This window comes from Conger conger, chromosome 8 (assembly GCF_963514075.1).
Source record: "Conger conger chromosome 8, fConCon1.1, whole genome shotgun sequence".
In the NCBI taxonomy this organism is placed as follows: Eukaryota; Metazoa; Chordata; class Actinopteri; order Anguilliformes; family Congridae; genus Conger; species Conger conger.
In genome coordinates, this window is record NC_083767.1 from 14,656,828 (window position 1) to 14,675,528 (window position 18,701).

The window sequence follows — 18,701 nt, forward strand, 5'->3', positions numbered from 1 at the left end:
AAAAGTGATTGCACCCCCCTGTTAAAACATAACTTAACTGTGGTTTATCAAACCTGAGTTCAATTTCTCTAGCCACACCCAGGCCTGATTACTGCCACAACTGTTCTCAATCAAGAAATCACTTAAATAGCACCTGCCTGACAAAGTGAAGTAGACCAAATGATCCTCAAAAGCTAGACATCATGCCGAGATCTAAAGAAATTCAGGAACAAATGAGAAGGAAAGTAATTGAGATCTATCAGTCTGGAAAAGGTTATGAAGCCATTTCTAAAGCTTTGGGACTCCATCGAACCACAGTGAGAGCCATTATCCACAAATGGCGAAAACATGGGACAGTGGTGAACCTTCCCAGGAGTGGCCAGCCGACCAAAATTACCCAAAGAGCGCAACGACGACTCATCCAAGAGGTCACAAAAGACCCCACAACAACATCCAAAGAACTGCAGGCCTCACTTGCCTCAGTTAAGGTCAGTGTTCATGACTCCACCATAAGAAAGAGACTGGGAAAAAATGGCCTGCATGGCAGAGTTCCAAGACGAAAACCACTGCTGAGCAAAAAGAACATTAAGGCTCGTCTCAATTTTGCCAGAAAACCTCTTGATGATCCCCAAGACTTTTGGAAAAATACTCTGTGGTCTGACGAGACAAAAGTTGAACTTTTTGGAAGGTGTGTGTCCCATAACATCTGGGGTAAAAGTAACACCGCATTTCAGAAAAAGAACATCATACCAACAGTAAAATATGGTGGTGGTAGTGTGATGGTCTGGGGCTGTTTTGCTGCTTCAGGACCTGGAAGACTTGTTGTGATAAATGGAACCATGAATTCTGCTGTCTACCAAAAAATCCTGAAGGAGAATGTCCGGCCATCTGTTCGTGACCTCAAGCTGAAACGAACTTGGGTTCTGCAGCAGGACAATGATCCAAAACACACCAGCAAGTCCACCTCTGAATGGCTGAAGAAAAACAAAATGAAGACTTTGGAGTGGCCTGGTCAAAGTCCTGACCTGAATCCTATTGAGATGCTGTGGCATGACCTTAAAAAGGTGCTTCATGCTCAAAAACCCTCCAATGTGGCTGAATTACAACAATTGTGCAAAGATGAGTGGGCCAAAATTCCTCCACAGCGCTGTAAGAGACTCATTGCAAGTTATCGCAAACGCTTGATTGCAGTTCTTGCTGCTAAGGGTGGCCCAACCAGTTATTAGGTTTAGGGGGCAATCACTTTTTCACACAGGGTCATGTAGGTTTGGATTTCTTTTCTCCCTTAATAATAAAAACCTTCATTTAAAAACTGCATTTTGTGTTTACTTGTGTTGTCTTTGACTAATATTTAAATTTGTTTGATGATCTGAAACATTTAAGTGTGACAAACATGCAAAAAAATAAGAAATCAGGAAGGGGGCAAACACTTTTTCACACCACTGTATATAGGCAAATCATTTCAAATATAAAGTACAGCATTTGTGTGATCATTGATAGACTTCTTCATAAACCCCCCTGAAAAATAAACCTCCTTCTGAGGTGGAGATGATATGGAACTCAACGTATAAAGTTTTTTACTTGTGCTTCTGAGGTTTTAGGCAATTTCTCAGACTGTGGCCAAATTATAAAATAGTGGCGTTGGCATGGCAATTAGTAACTTGATGAGCAACTCAGGGCATAATTTAAATTCAAAGGAATGTGCGATTTATACATTTTTTCTACATAAATTACTGCCGTTTCACATTACAAAACACCCCGAAGACAAGGTAGCACAAAGAGAAAGTGGATTTAGACATACTGGCTTCTCAGGCTGCTACACAGCCCGTTTATAGAGAAGGTTAATAGAGTTTAAGAGAGATGTTGCTTTCCCAGACGCATTGCGCACTCAAGAGGGTGCTCCTTTATTTTTTTAAATACAAATATTAAACCTCAATTACAGCCCTCAATCTCACACACTTAAAGGGCCACTGCAATAGAAGCTGGTTTCTTTTGGCTTATATATGAGGTATACACGAGGGAAACAACTCTTTCAGGGGAATTTTTGAAGGGCGGGGAGTCAATTTCACTGATGTCATAGGAGGAGGGCGACATCAAATGAGGATGCGCACCGCTGTGTGAAGAGGATATCGATTGGAGGGGAACGGAAAATGGACATTTGATCTACATACACAGCCACTGGCCACAATGAAAATCCCATAAAACAGTGGATGGAAAAAAAATACACAACATTTACAATTTTATATATATTTTTGGAATATATACTTTTATATTCGTATGGTTATGAAGAACTGACAAAATTGAGGAAAAAGTTTTTTTGATTTCAGCTTGTCTTTTTAGTAGGCTAGGTGGTGTGGGCATGGGAAAAAAACTTTGATGTAGGTCTCCTGTGTCATTACTGTGTGTGGGAGTCTGAGCACAGAGCACCCGGGGAGAGCAAAGTCATTATGAGACAATTTTTCATTACTGATGGAAAAACCGCAAATGACAGGGATTTTAGCTTTTCATCCAAGTACGGTTTTGAGATGGAAGACTATCGACCTCTGCTTACATAATACTTCAGTGGTCGATGCGGTTCCATTATTATTATTATTATTATTATTATTATTATTATTATAACCATTATCAGCGGCTTCACAAAATCCTGCCATACCAGGCTCTTGTAGGTTTATTTACCTTGAAACTGAAAGCCTTATATCACTATATTATCGAGAAGTCATCAAGTTGCAATAAATTCTATATTATTTAAGGCTGCATTTTCATATTGGTATATTTACTGCTTAGATTACCAGTCCATCTGGATAGATCATGGCACTGGATTATATTCTAATTTCAGCCTTTTGTGAAATCCACCCTCCACATCACTGAATTTATGAAACTGTCACTTGAGAACAGATCAGTGCATAAAAGGTGTTCTGTAGTAATTTCCCACATTTCTAGGGTGATGAATTTCAACCTCTGAAGGTGTAACTTTCAGAGACTGTAAGATTCCCTGAAACAGGCAAACTGTCCTTATTCTGCAACCAAAGACAACACTTTAAAGTAGAGGCATCAGGAACAGAAAGCCATAACCTACAACAGTAAAATCCATGAAGGTGGGTACTTTAAATGGAAATGAAGGCAATTCTCACCTTCAGGATTGTCCAGTATGTTTATTTATATATGTGTAACAGAGAGGTGAGATTTGAACCCCGGTTTCTCACTCGTCCAGAGAGATTTTTGGTGGACAAATGTGTTAGTGGCCTGCCAAAGACGCTAAAAATCGCCCCTAGCCAAGGGCAACAACGTTCTTTTGAATTTGAGGGTTATGTCAACAGGGAGCACTTCATTGTGTTTACTAGCGACCTAGCCGAGCTAACCCTGCTACACCCACCCCCCGTGGACTCCCCCTCCATTTGAAACTCTGCAGCAACCACTTTTTAATTATGACCCACAATCTTTTTTTTCTGCGAAAATTTTTATTCTCATACTTATGGCTATTGCTTGCAGAATTAATTATAGTATGGTTGCATATAGTTACATTCTCTCTCACAAAGTGGAATATTCAATAACACCTTACAGTTGCAATCAAAATTATTCAACCCCCATTGCACATTAGGTTTATTGGCAAAATATACAATTTCTCAGCTGTTTGCAATAAACAAATTACACAAGAACTGTTTAAGTAGTTCAATGAAACATAATATTACAAAATATTACAAGGGTTTTTATCCACATTCAACATAAAATGCTACTTTTAATCACTACTGCAGTCTCAAAATTATTCAACCCCCTGTCTCAAAATTATTCTACCCCCTGTCTCAAGCACACCCGATGCAACTAATCAAAATTACCCAACCCCCTGTTTCAAGCAGACGTGGTGCAACTAATTAGTTCAGGTGTGCTTGAGATAAAACACATAAATACCTGGACTGGCTAGGGGTTTGTTGAGAGTGACGTTTTATTGCATGTTAGAAATATGGCTAAGTCAAAAGAATTGTCCAAAAAGTACAGAGAAGAGATCATTGCCTTGCACAAACAAGGAAAAGGATACAAAAAGATAGCAAAAGCACTGAATGTTCCTAGAGATACAGTTGGAAGCATAATTCGCAAGTTTAAAGTTAAAGGAACAGTGGCTACACTACCTGGACGAGGCAGAAAGAGGAAGCTATCAGCGGCTGCCAGCAGCTAGAGTGACTGCAAAACACCTGCAGCAAGACTTGGTGGCAACAGGCACTGAGGTTTCAGTTTGCACAGTAAGGCGCAAACTGAACACTGAAGGGCTCCATGCCCGGACTCCAAGACGTACACCACTACTGACCCAAAAGCACAATAAAAGTTGGCTCCAATATGCTTAAAACCATGTAAATAAGCCGCAGAAGTTTTGGAATCCTGTTCTGTGGAGCGATGAAACAAAACTTGAACTTTTCGGGCCTATGGATCAGCGGTATGTCTGGAGGAAGAAGAATGAAGCATATGCTGAAAAGAACACCCTTCACCTACAGTGAAGCATGGCGGTGGCTCAGTGATGCTCTGGGGCTGCTTTGCTGCCTCTGGCACTGGAAACCTGCAGCATGTGGAGGGCATGATGGATTCAGTCAAGTTTCAGGAAATCTTAGGGAAAAACCTCATGCCGTCTGTGATGAAGCTGAAGCTTGGGCGTCATTGGACCTTCCAGCAGGACAATGATCCCAAGCATACCTCAAAGTCCACCAAGGCTTGGTTTCAGAAGAAGAAATGGAAGATTCTAGAGTGGCCGTCACAGTCGCCTGACTTGAACCCCATAGAAAATCTCTGGTGGGATTTGAAGAAGGCAGTTGCCAAACGCACACCCAAACACACTGAACTGGAGGCCATTGCCCATGAGGAATGGACTAAGATTCCTCAGGAACGCTGTCAGAAGCTGGTGTCTGGCTATGCATCGCGTTTGCAGCAGGTCATAACAGCAAAAGAGTGCTCTACTAAGTTCTGAAGATGCTTGTCATGAAGGGGTTGAATGTGACTGCAGTAGTCATTAAAAGTAGCATTTTGTGTTGAATGTGGATAAAAACCCTTGTAATATTTTGTAATATTATGTTTCATTGAACTACTTATTAAACAGTTCTTGTGTAATTTGTTCATAGCAAACAGCTGAGAAATTGTATATTTTTCAAATAAACCTAATGTGCAATGGGGGTTAAATAATTTTGATTGCAACTGTATTTGTTCAAGTGCTCAAGGTGGCATTTAATTGATAAAACTGAATATATTTTGTATGTTATAAATGGGAAAGATATTTAAAATGCTAATAAAAGCTAACTCAGAGAGGAAAATAGCACTTCTAAAAGCTGAAATAACAGATTTGTGGAAATGATAATGGCTCATTAAAATATGTTTTACCTCTGTGAAGAAGGAATTGTAACTCTTTCCTAGAATTTGCATGGCTTAAATGCTTGTTTATTTTGGTGCACTGTTAGTCGAATGACACATCAGAGAAGACTGTGGCAGGCTTGTGGCAAGCTCACAGAGGACAGGGAACATTACATGACATGACATGTTTTTTTTGAAGATATTTTTTAGGCCTTTTTCATCTTTATTGGACAGTATAGTATAGAGAGACAGGAAGAATGGGAGCGTGAGAGAGGGAAAGACATGCGACAAATGTCAGAAGGTCGGATTCGAACCGCCGACGTCACGGCTCGCAATGAGCATGCGGTCAGTGCTCTACAGGCTGCGCCACCGAGACACCCACATGACGTGTTATTTAGCTGATGCTTTTATCCAAAGCGACTTACAATTGATTGGACTAAGCAGGAGACTATCCCCCCTGGAGCAAGCGTGGGGTTAAGAGTCTTGTCGTGGCAACCTTGCGGGTCCCAGTCATGTACCTTAACCACTATGTTACAAGTTAGGCCATGTAAGATGTGGTGCGGTGGGGTGGGGAGACCTGGATGTGTGCTTGTCACCAACGTTCTACCTTCAGGAGTAAGGACTGCTTCTCTTCATGAGCCTGCAGACATTTTGAGTTTGTTTTAGTTGCTTTCCCAAAAATGCTTTTATGCATTTAGTTGCTGCCACATGATTGGCTGATTAAATATTTGCATTAAAAAAAAAAAAACATGTCTACCTAATAAAGTGATCACTGAGTGTATGTGTACCCGTATACCAAAGCATTCTCAGGGAAGTCATGTTTACCTTGTGTTGGAACCTTCAAAGTATTACTAAAGCTATAAATACTGAGATACACCCATGGCATCTTCATAACGACACAATTCATTTTGTGCAACTGTTGATGACATGGGCTAGATTTGCTATTAAAATAGTTGGATCTGAATACAAAAAAGACACGGCAACCACAAGACAGACGGAATTGCGAACATTTCCTCTTCTGAATGATGATACAACAGCCCATTCTCCCAAAGCCCTGCAGTGTTCTAAAATGGAGTTCACTACCACAGACGCCGTGATTGGCTGAGAGTTACTGGCAAAAACAGATCTATTATCCCAGCAGTTTATGGGGCTGTATATCTACTTTAATGTCAACAGTAAAAAGGATCGATACAATCAACTGAACTCATGAAGCTAATCCTCCAGTTCAATTTAATAAGCACAAAATGGCACATCGTGCTTGTATATGCAAGATGCTCGAGGTCTCAGGCATCTGGTCACGTAATAGGCCGATTTACTCAGGGGCAGCAAACATATGATTCATCCGTCTGGCCCGGCCACTTCATGCACTCAATAGCATTCGCTTGAAGTTCTGCAAGTGGTTGCAAATGTACTTTTGAAATGAATTTAAATGCATACAGCTCATTTCCTGTAAAAAAAGGCAACGTTTGATAAATTGACATAAATGTGAATAGTTCTTTTTCCACAATTTGTGATTGCAAATACATTTTAGGTTTTATTTGAAGAAAGAAATGTAATTACATTGCATAATTAAATGCAAAATCAATTGCAGACTGCAAGGTTAACAACCTCTAGAACTGCACCTATGTGAAATCCAAAAAACCTCTTGAGACAGAACAATCTCACCCAGCATACACCACAATCGAACTCAGCGTGAAACATCCCCACAGATGCTTGCTGAAAATTAACTTCATAAATTGAATGTGTTCACCTTGATCACCTCAAGCCCAAGCAACCTAAAAATAGTATATGCAAAATGGCTGTGTTTGAATTGTTTTAATCCTTGTTTGTTTTCAAAGAATATCTCAATTTTAACAGAATGAACATCCCAGTTGACTTGAACCCCTCCCTTCTCTGGCTGGTCTGACCATCAGATATGCTTCTCCTCATGTAGTCATAGTGGTCCCAGGCCTGGTCTGGATGTATCTGTGCATTGAAACGCTGCCTTAACAGGATGCGCCACCCGCCTACCCTGTCAATGACTCTATTCAAATGGAATAGAGTAAAACCACAACAAAGCCAACAAAGAACAAGCAAGGACTGTAAATGTGGCCCCAATTTAATTGGTTGAGGGTTGAGTACCTCAGTATGAGATGGTACCATGGAAACAGGTGACAGGAGCCAGTGGGCCTCCACTGAATGAATCCCAGAATCAGCCCAGTGTGAGCACACAGATCTGCAGAGACCCCTGTTCACCTATCACAAATCAGATTTTGGGAGCAATTAGCAGCTGTCTAATCACAACAAAAAAAGGAGAGCGATGTCAGTAAGACTCTCTTTCCAGCTCAAACCCAGCCGTGGTGAAAGCTTCTGGTTTGTACCCGCTGACATCATGTTTCCTTCTCCTCATCTTCCCTGTAGATTCTGCTGCATTTTTTTCATTACATTACAAGCATTTGGCTGACACTCTTATCCGGAGCACAAGCTGTACAAGGAGTATGTAAAACCATAACCAGGGACAAGTGATCTGAAAAGCCCGTACAGAAGTACAGTTCCAGCACATACCGTACACACTGGGGTGGTGAAGCTCTGAACACATAGAAAAGGACCCTCCATTTTAGAAAACATAATTCCACATTTACAAAACATGGGGGACAGGAAATGGTTAAATGTTATATTTACGATAGCTTTGACATTTATTAATGTGAGGTAGCTTGAAGCTAGTTTAGAATACTTCATACTGTTCTATGCAAATAAGCAAAGTATGAAAACCTAAAACCTAAACATCAATAAAATAAAAAGGGAAAAAGGCCTGTGGTATGTGTTATTATCTGAGGTTATATATGCTTGTGGAAAGTCCATTTCCATTTGTAATGTACTGCTGTAGCAACAAGCACGTTCCCTGTCAGATCCAATCTCTCATATGCGTTGTTAGGCATCTCATCACTCGTTCTTTGTACTGCTACAGTTCTTTGTCGATGCCCCTGCTCCTCAATCCTAGTCCTGCAGAGCCACCGGGTCAGCTGACTTCTGTTGTTACTCGGCACTAGAGCAGCACAGACATTGATCAGCAAAATGAGTTGATTACACGGCTAACTCCAGTCACCAGGGGTGTACTTCACAAAGCAGGATTACAGGCTGTGTCTGAAACAGCTTCCTAACCACTGTTTACCTCAAAATAAGTACTAAACATAATGTGTTTCCAAATGCTGACCGTGAGTACACGGTTGTTGCTAAGTAGGCTTCATTTTCTCTCAATGTAGTATACTTCAATATACATATTACTAAGTTTACTAAGTTTATAGACTGTTCAGGAAGTAAACCATGCTTTTTAGGAGGTTCCAGAGAGAACCCATCTTTGGGTTCACAGTTCAATAGATCATAGAGGAGGAGTTGGGGGCTTTTATTTCAAGGATAGGCTTACGACACCTCTGCTGTACCGTTGGAAAATAGTGTGGGGATACGCTGCATATGTCAGCAGTATGTTGAGTAGACACTACATACTTTGAGGATACAGACGTTTCACTGCAGCACAAATTGTGGTGACGTCTTCACTCTTGCCAACATGGTCGAACAAAACAAGTCTTCCGTGAACCATGATGAAGGTCATAGCCTAGAATAAAGCCACAGATACAAATTTAAAAGACAGACATTCTTTGAAATCTATAGTACACCAGCATCCAAATTCCTGTGGTATTTGCATTTTTAATCCTCAGAAGAAATAGACAAACATTGCTTGCTCTTGCTAGTTGATTGTCAGCCTAGAAGTCTGACAGTCTGACAGGAACTAACACGCAGCCACACCGAACCTTTCTGTCAATTGTCCAACCACAAAGCATGTGAATGTGAATGAGTCGGATGGCCGAGCTGTGATGTATTCCCAGCTCGGAGAAAAACCAACAACCCAACGTCACTGGAAAGCAGGGTTAGCTGGATAACTATGCCGAGTAAAACCTGGAACCCTCCCAAATCTGGACTGAAGCCCACAGTGCTCAAACACAAGGCAGAAGATTCCAATGCTGAGCAACAGAACAGGGCCACGTTCAGCCCCGACAAAATGGAGCAAAACATTTTTTAAACAGAATCGGTGGGGAGTTGAACATCCTGTTACAAACCGTGGGCGGACTGACAGACGTAGTATGGTTTGCTCCTATACCGTCTAATAAGTCGTTCTCCGGGCTTTAAAGCATAGGCCTACGTCATTATTGATTTGGGCTACGCACCCACCAAACAGTAGCAACCACACCTCAAAGCCGGTTGCAAAACATTGCACACCATTATGAAGCAACCTATCATTCAACATAGAAACCAAAACAAAACATTTTCCAATCGAACGCCCCAGGTGTAACTTAAATACACTGCCAAACAAGACACAGGTGAAAACAATAATTACAACAATCAATCAACCACATGAATAGGATTCGTCCTGGGTGCTTCGCTACCCTCTGGTGGCAAGCTGGGGTTATAACAGTTCCATTGGGATCCAAGGGTAAATAACAAGGGATGCACAATTGGGGAACTACCAAGCTCAGTGCCAGCAATTCTTTCTGCTCCAGTTTTGATGATTTAGATTGTGCAGTCTTTTTGATATTCTCTGAACATTTCCCATAATTCTCTCAATTGTCTCTGTCTGCTTCATATTACTATGTATAACCAGAGAATTCTTGGCACTCAGTACAGGGGCCTGTGCAAGTTCAATAGATGGCACAATCATATAATTTAATTAAGTTATGAACCTGGCATGTTATTAATAATATTATTACTTTCTCAAATGTTTCTTTTTCACAGAGAGCAAGAGTGCAAATACATCAAACAAGAAAAATATAAAAATGTTCTTCGGAGGCAGTATTAACGAGTTTATGGCTTTTGATGAAAGAAAGCTTGGCAAACAAAAAATCAAACATTATGAAATAAACATAATGATAACTAATAATGACATAATTCTGGCATATTAGTCTCCTCCCTGATCTCAGGCATAGAATGTATGGCAAAGATCACCAAATCATCAAAGTCCTCGAATCCAAATCAAGCGCTAGTTCTGTTTTCTCCCGGGTACTCCATTGAAAGATTAGTGTTACTGATTGGTCAGGGTGGAAAACCAGTAGTCCTTGGCCCTTGAGGAACAGGATTTGATCATCCTTGATATATGGACAAATGTCAAGGCTGCTTTTCAGACGGACCAACATGTTTTATATCATCAGGATGGGCTAGAGTGGATTTCAGCAGTCATATTAAGGTTAGTGGATATGTGCAGCACGTGCCTTGAACAAGCAGTCTTAGGTCCTGCAACTCAACAGCAGCCTGGAGCGTTGCAGTACATCCATTAGAGCTGGGGACATTGAGCACATAACTCAGCAAATCACATCTCTGATTAAACCAACTTAACTTCTCTCCCTATTGATGAAAGAGTTAGTGGCGTAAGGATTCACTACACTGTTGAGCTGAGTGACTGTGGACTAAAGGTTCATATCTTTATACGTGTAATTACTTTGACCAATTTGGTCCTGGGAATTTCCTCTATTAAATGGTTAAACAAGAAGAACAGGCTGAAAAGACAGAGTGACCCAGAAGAGGGTCAGATGGAATACTCAAAAGCATTTCAAGTGACCCAGCAAATGTGACATTTCAAAGGCTATTCAGTGCCGTTGCCTCATGCGAGTTTATTTGCTTTAGAGTGCTTCAGAAGTACAAAGTGTGTCTGTCAGCATGTTGGGGTCACAGTGTGAAGCTCACTGCTTAGTGAATTTAACAGTCCCTACATTACCTACACCCCCGCAGATAGTGTGGTACAGCCCAGTGCAGGTTTTGAAACAGCTGGTAGCTGGCTGACCAGTTCAGACAAGCTCCATACTCAACATGGTTCTTTTTGAAACAGCTAGTCACTGGTCATTTCAAGCTGGTCAAGCTGGATTGTACACCAGGGAGTCCACAAGCGCATTAAATCTTTTTTGGTCAGTTGCCTAATCTCACCAAACTCATCATACTCCCCATCTAAGAGCCCCAAATGGCTTCTCCCAATTTATCTGATAATCTGCACCAAGAGCTGGAGTAAATAGGAGACTGAAACATTTTGTGAAGCTGGAACTGAGCCAGGTCAAACCATCCTCCTGGATCTACTTCAAGTAATGAAGTTTGGCTGAGAAGTTTTGAAGAAATCATTTGACTTAATTAGAAATCAAGATGAGAAGAACTTGTTCCAGTAATTGATTTTCATTTGCATATTCTTACCTATATCAATGGTCTACAAAGCCAGGAAGGAACAGCATATTCCTCCTTTTTAATAACTACAACTTTTATGTTGGCTTCCAAAAAAGTGCTCTTAAGTGAACAAATTCCAACAGAAATCGGATTTTATTAATATACAGAACTGTATATTCAGCTCTATTTCATACTTTATATGTGTGTTTCCTGTATAGTAGCACATTCCATAGTCTGCAAATGCCATTGAATCTTGACTGTGGTCTTGCTGGATATAGCTGGCACTCATAATTAGCCAAAGCATCAGCCAAAGCGAGGGGATAGAGTGAGGGTTGGCAGGCCGTTCCATTCATATTAGTTGTAATTATCATATTTGCTTTAAGAATTATGATTATACTCTGGAGTTGTCTTTTATACAAATCTTAACAACACTATTGTCTTAACTGATACTGAAAGCTACTGCAAATAAACATCCAGTGGACCCCTATTATATGTAAAAAATGGTTACATTTAAAAACAATTTTATATTTTCCCAAATCTATATACAGTACAGTCATTACATATCAAGTCAGGCCAAGGACTGCCTGCAGTACCTTCAAGGACAACCAGGAATCCGAGACCACCCTGTTGAAAACTAAATCAAATGGATCTAGTTTATTTCGTAGATTCAATTTTGCTTAGTGTATTTCCTTTAAATTTTTTAAAGCAATCAGTCAATGGAATCTCTTCAGAATTTCATGAAGTTATCAGAGCGATCCAAACTGTGTGTGCTGGCAGTACTTTCTGCTCCTGTCTGAGGGAGAGGTAACCTTGGCTTTGTGATGTGGCCCACACTGTCGACGAACACACTCCAGCCTCACCTTGACTCTTACAGAGGCAGCAGGGCGGGGGGTGTGGGAAGAGATTAATGTGGGGGGGGCTGAATGCTCAGGGACGGAGCCGTTTTCAACCTGGGGGGGCCGTGAACACAGCAAGAGGGGGCAGCCAATGGTTCTCCACAGCTAGGGAAGTTATCCCACTGAGACAGATGCCTCAACGAGCCTAAAATGAACATACATCAGAGAGCTCTTTCCAATGACAAATAGACCTGCTGCACTCATTCCAGGGGAAACTATTCAATTGCAGCAATTCATGTTCAGCACACAATGAGGAAAAATAGGATTAACTGATTTAAAAATATTCACAGCAATGGTATGTGTAATTAGTTATTTATTGCGGGAGCTTAGTAAGATTTGTTGGAGCTGAATTACAATATGACAGGCCCTTTTTCTTCTTTAAAGTAGTCCACATGAGACAGTCGACTGGAAAGGGGGCATTAATATTTATTCCAGATATCTCCCAGTGATACAACTTAAGTATGGTCTGGTCATAAATCAACTGTAAATGTGCAGTATGATAAAGACAAGACTGACAGAGGTGAGGGATAGTTTGGTTTCCATCCAAAACTGTATATTCTACATAATCAGTGGGCTGTGAAATAAATTCTTACTACCAGATAGAAGTAGTTTTTTTTTTTTTTTCCATGGCCTCATGTTAATAAGATTTATGCAGCCTTTAATTATATACTTTTACAATTTTAATAGAAACTTGTTCGTTTGACAAGTGTGTGAAACCTTAATGATAAAATGCATCAAACGTATGTGTGTGTGTCCGGGTGTGTGTAATATATACGCTGTAAATATTCGATTCCTGGTGATTATAATCAATTATGACTGTTATGCTTATTACAAGGAGTGTGTTGTAATTGTATATTCAGTAATTAACTCCATTCATCAAGTTTTTATATCCACAGGGGAAAGAATCTCGCGGTTAATTATTTCACCGTAAGCTTGTGTCAGTGGTACACAAAACCCAACTGTTATTACACAGCAAGCTGGTTGAAGTGAGACTACAGAAGACAGCATCCAGTAAAGGTCTGCTCAATTGTGGTCCTGAAGGGCAGCACGTTTGCAGACTTCTCCCTCCAGAGAGACACTTCAGCATGCGATTGAAGTGTTAATACAGCTTTAGTTCTCCATTCTGTGTGTTGATGCTTTAGAGGAGGAACCAACCACCCCAGGACAACAGGAGCTGTGCAACCCACTCTGATTTCAAAAGAGTCTCCTGATACCATTATTTCAGTATACACTCAGTGAGCACATTATTAGGGATTTTTTATTTTATTTTATTTTTTTACTTCTACTGCTGGAGCCGAACCACTTAGAGTTATGATGCGGTGTGTGTTCAGAGATGGTCTTCTGCATACCACTGTTGTAATGTGTGGTTATTTGCATTACTGTCACTTTCCTGTAAGCTTTGACCAGTCTGGCCATTCTCCTCTGATGTCTCTCATTAACAAGGCGTTTCTGTCTGCAGAACTGCTCTTACTGGATTTTTTTTTACCATTCTTTGCAACGTCTAGAGACTAGTGTGTGTGAAAATCCCAGGAGATCAGCAGTTTCTGAGATACTCAAACCACCCTGTCTGCCACCAACAATCATTCCATGGTCAAAGTCACTAAGATCAAATTTTTTCCCCATTCTGATGGTTGATATGAGCATTAACTGAAGCACCTGACCTGTATCTACATGATTGTATGCATTGCACTGCTGCCACCCAATTGGCTGATTAGATAATTGCATGAATAAGTAGGTGTAATAAAGTACATTTTGCCATTTAATCTCCAAAGGTATTCTCTCACATTTCTGCCTCTCTTATGGATTTTTATATATTCCTGTTCCCTGGGGAATTTGCCTTATAAGAATAGGAATAGCAAAGTGTGGCCTAAATGCAGGGAACAGTCTTGAAAATGTACCTTTTCCACTCAACATAGAAAATAGCTTCACAATTGTAAAATTACATAAAGTACATGCCTATCTTCTATAATGTGCCAAACAGAAATGTGGACCAAATACCAGAGAAATGATCTCAAATCTTGACTAGCCAAGAGTACAAAGAGTGGGGAAGAAATCTATTTTGAAAATGGATGTAAACTTACAATACAAGCTGCAATTCACTGCTTTCTTCTGATGCTTTCTGCATCAGTTCAGTGGCTATTTACGGTTTGCTTTCTTTCTTGAAAATAGACCTATTTGTGTATGCCATGAGGTACAGTGGAGAGATAATCTTACTGCAGAGAACTCTGATTCTTAATAATCATTTTATGACTCGAACAATGAATGAAAATCCGAAAATCCATGGCAGACACGATACATATAAATCATTTTGAATGGCGTACATGAAGAGAGTTCTGGTCTTCAGTAGTGTGGAAGTCGCACTGAGGAATGATGTAGATTAAAGATGATAGGTCATCCTCAACATTCACACATTTCTACCAGAACCGGCACTTTTTAAGAGATACAACTGACGCAGGCAACACCCTCGATTCTTATGAGAATTTGAGCCAAGCATTCAATTTCAGCTCGGCAAAATGTGATTTAAGACAAGTCCTGCACTCAAGGCAAAACATGCTGAACAAATGAACAGTTTCCATGGTGATGTGAAATGGTTCAGAGTAAAGAACTTCAACAGGGACACAGAAATATTATGACATTGTACTATCTGCTTTTGCAAAGCTCCCCAAAAAAAGGTTCCCTGCAACCAAAAAACAACAAGAAGTGCACTCAGAAGGTAAAAGAGGGGGGAACTAAAGAACACAAATACCCATCAGAGATTTGAGGTTATTGCACAGTGCCAAAAATGGCCCTCTCGAGTACACAAGTACATTAAGTAAGCAGTAATTATGCATGCCCAATACAGGGAATGGTTTGCATGTTAATTTTATATTTTTGGTTCCAGACTTAATTTGTTTAATTTCAAAGAGGAGAGTTACTGGTACTCTTTCGCTCGACTTGACACAGTGTTTTAAGGTGTTTAAGCAGTGAAGCAATTATGTAGCCAAAAGTAAAAAGCTAACTATAGCCCCCATTTTTCCCATGCATTTCCCCCAACCAATTGTATTTATTGGTGCTCATTACAGTAACATTGGCTGTCAATTTAGGAGTGTACCATGCGCTCTTCTCCAGGGTTATCCTGACCAACGGAAACCCTCCTCCCATCTCTGGGAAATGCTGGAATTAATACCAGACTGTGGGGCCTATCCATGCACAAGAACATTGCCTTAACAGTTACCAGACCATGGGCCTATGCATGCAATAGAACAGTGCCTTAATGGGATAATCTAAAATCAACTTCATACTGCATTTTGTGGGTGCAATTATTTCTTTTTTTTGTTTTTCTCATCCCACCTCCCCAAATCCACCCCAGAAAATCCAAACTCTCTGAGGAGAATGGAAGTGCAAACTGTCAAAGAAAATGTGAAAAAAGATAATAAATATGCAATAAAATTTAGAAGGAAGGAAGGAATTAATTTGATTTTACACGTCTATGAATGAAATAAAAGCCTGCCGTGCTTTGAAAAATGACTTTCTGGCCCATATTTCCAAAGTATCAAGGAATCATTTGTGGAATGCACAAGAAGGAGACTGAAGTTGCATTTTAAGTGAAAATCACAGATAATACAGAATAAATTACAACATAAAATAAAAATGCATGACATTAAATGCAGATAACAGAATTTTAATTTATTCTGCTGATGGGGGTGTAGTCACTCTACGCCAAAAAGAAAAGCAATGAGGCTGTGCAGACTTAACAGATGGCACTTTGTATAGAATATTTCTCTACACTTACCTCTGCTCCCACAAATAAATTAGCCATATCTCACAGACATCTGTGAAGCTTGTGTTACTAACAAAACAAGGATTCATTATGTACCATCATTTAGAGATCATTAATAAATGTTATCATTACACTATTTGCTATTTTGGCTGATTTACTGACTGATGTATTAATGTGGTGTATGAGAAGATTTCTTCAGGAATAACTTTCTTTGTTTAAATGCCCTTATGTATGTTTCAGAAGTTTGTAACTGAAGTGGTCTTCACGGTTTTTATTATTGTGCATAAGTTCAGCTGGTCCCCAGTGGTGTAGCGGGCGACTGTGCCTTACTCCCTTCACTGCACATGTACACCGCAGTGGATTTTGGTCCCTCTTGTTACTGTAACAAGAAGGACATCGGGTGAGGTACAGTACTTGCTGCTTAACATTACAGCAAGCTAGATTTAACTTACTTGCAGCTACACATCATCACAAGGGAAGAGTACACATGTACAATATTATCTCATTCAAATTACAATTTACCCATGTGATTGAAGTCAACTTGAAAGGTTGCTTTCCACTTTTTCTTGCCCCAAGTTGGAAACTTGTGTGTGTCAGCCATGGCCAAAATAAGGACTCTGATCTACAATCTTATGCAAAAATTTGAGAACCCCTGGACAAAAAGCCTTTTACAGTTATTATCTTGGTGAACAGAAGTAAAACTGACCTCTAAATGGTACAAAGTTAAACATGAAAAATATATTCAAATTTTAAAGCAAGATTACTTATTTAGAAAATAATAACCTCCTCCTCGGGCAACTATAACAGCTTGCAAACGCTTCCTGTAACCAGCTAAGTCTTTCAATTCTCGCTTTTGGAATTAATACCTTCTTTGGTGGTGGTTAAATTTTGGTTTTGTCAGTCCAAAATTGTTCCAAAAGGCTTCAGGCTTCAATGTTTTCTTTTGCATACTTCAGATGCTTAATTTTGTGTTGAGGTCGTAGGAAAGGCTTCTTTCCAGCAACTTCATGCCATGTAGGTCTTTGTTGTTTAAAGTATGGTGTATTATTGTCCTGTGAACAGCTAGACCTGTGCCTGCTACTCTTTTTTGCAGCTCGTTTGCTGTGATGTGTGGGTTCTGCTGAGCATTTCTCACAAGTTCTCGGCCCTGGAATTATATTCACCTGACTCATTGAAGCCCTAACAAGTAAATCACTCGGGTCTGGGCATAAGTAATCATTTTTTTTTAAAGTAAACAAGTAAACAAAGAATAATCCAAAGGGGTTCCCAAATGTTTGCACAGGGCCCTTTTCCTTTTTTTTGAACATTTATTAATAGTAAAAATTTGCTTTAAAATTTGCAGAAAGGTCTCACGTTTAAGTCTAACATTTAGAGTTCAGGTTTGTTTCAGTTCACCAAGATATTCATTGTAACAGACATTTAAACCAGGGGTGCCCAAATGTTTGAATACTGTGGTATAGGGCCCAGCCTGCAGACATGGAAAACACCATCTTTGACGGAGGCTCTCCTCAATATTTCTACACAGTAACAGGTGTCCTTCATCCAGCACTTCAGTGGGAGCGCAGTGAATAACCGTGTGAAGAGATCACCTTGAAACGCACGTGGAGCGCTTCCCTTGAGAACACAAAGCAGCGTGCTCTCTCCCAGGATGTTTTTTTTAAAACAGAAAACGGGGTTACCATTGGCAACCTGATGCCTGTAAACTGACGTGTGTGGCGTATTGCGGATTTCTGCCACCGTTGCTCTCTGTCATAACGGAGCTTATCCCAATTCATCACCCGCTGAAGCCTGCTTTGTTTACAAACACACAGGCTGGCCGGCCTTGTGTTTATGCAGAGGGGCCCGCGACGCAGATCGATATGCCTCTCTCTCGACCCCATTTCTCAGCACCTATCACTAGGGCACAACCTGATGGCTACACAAGCAACTCAGCAATAATAATTTGTCATTTAGCTGACATTTTTCTATCCATAGCAGTTTACAGTCGATCAGACTAAGCAGAGGATGATACAGTAGGTGATACAAGAAAGTAGGTATCGTAGGGAATTCTTCTCTGTAGCAGGGCAGTTAGTTTCTCCCTCCATGGTTTATACCTTTGGAATGGAGCACTTCCATAAGCGCAGAAGTAAGCAGACAGCTTCCGAGCTTGAAACCAGCATAGCATCTGGTCAATTAGCAAAGACATATGGCAAGTATCCGGGAGCAAAGCACTTTGAGAAACGTTATCCACATTAACTTGTTAGCGTGACAAGCCATAAAATGTATATAGTTGTTTGAAGGTGGCTGAAAAATGTAGGCCTTGATACTTATATTCATTCACCCGCCTTCTCCCTCATCTGTAAGGAAAATATAGTGCAAATGAACACTTTCCTAAAGCCTTTCATGTTGTAAATAAGCCTGGCCTCACAGCTCGGCTTGCCAGCGAATCTTAGTCAGCAGACCCATCATTTAGGCTTCAGTGTTTAGCATTAACCACAGTATAGAGGGTCTCTGGGATACTTGTATGTGTACATTGGAAACATATAAAAGACATTCGGGAAATATCTAATGTTAGTTTCTGC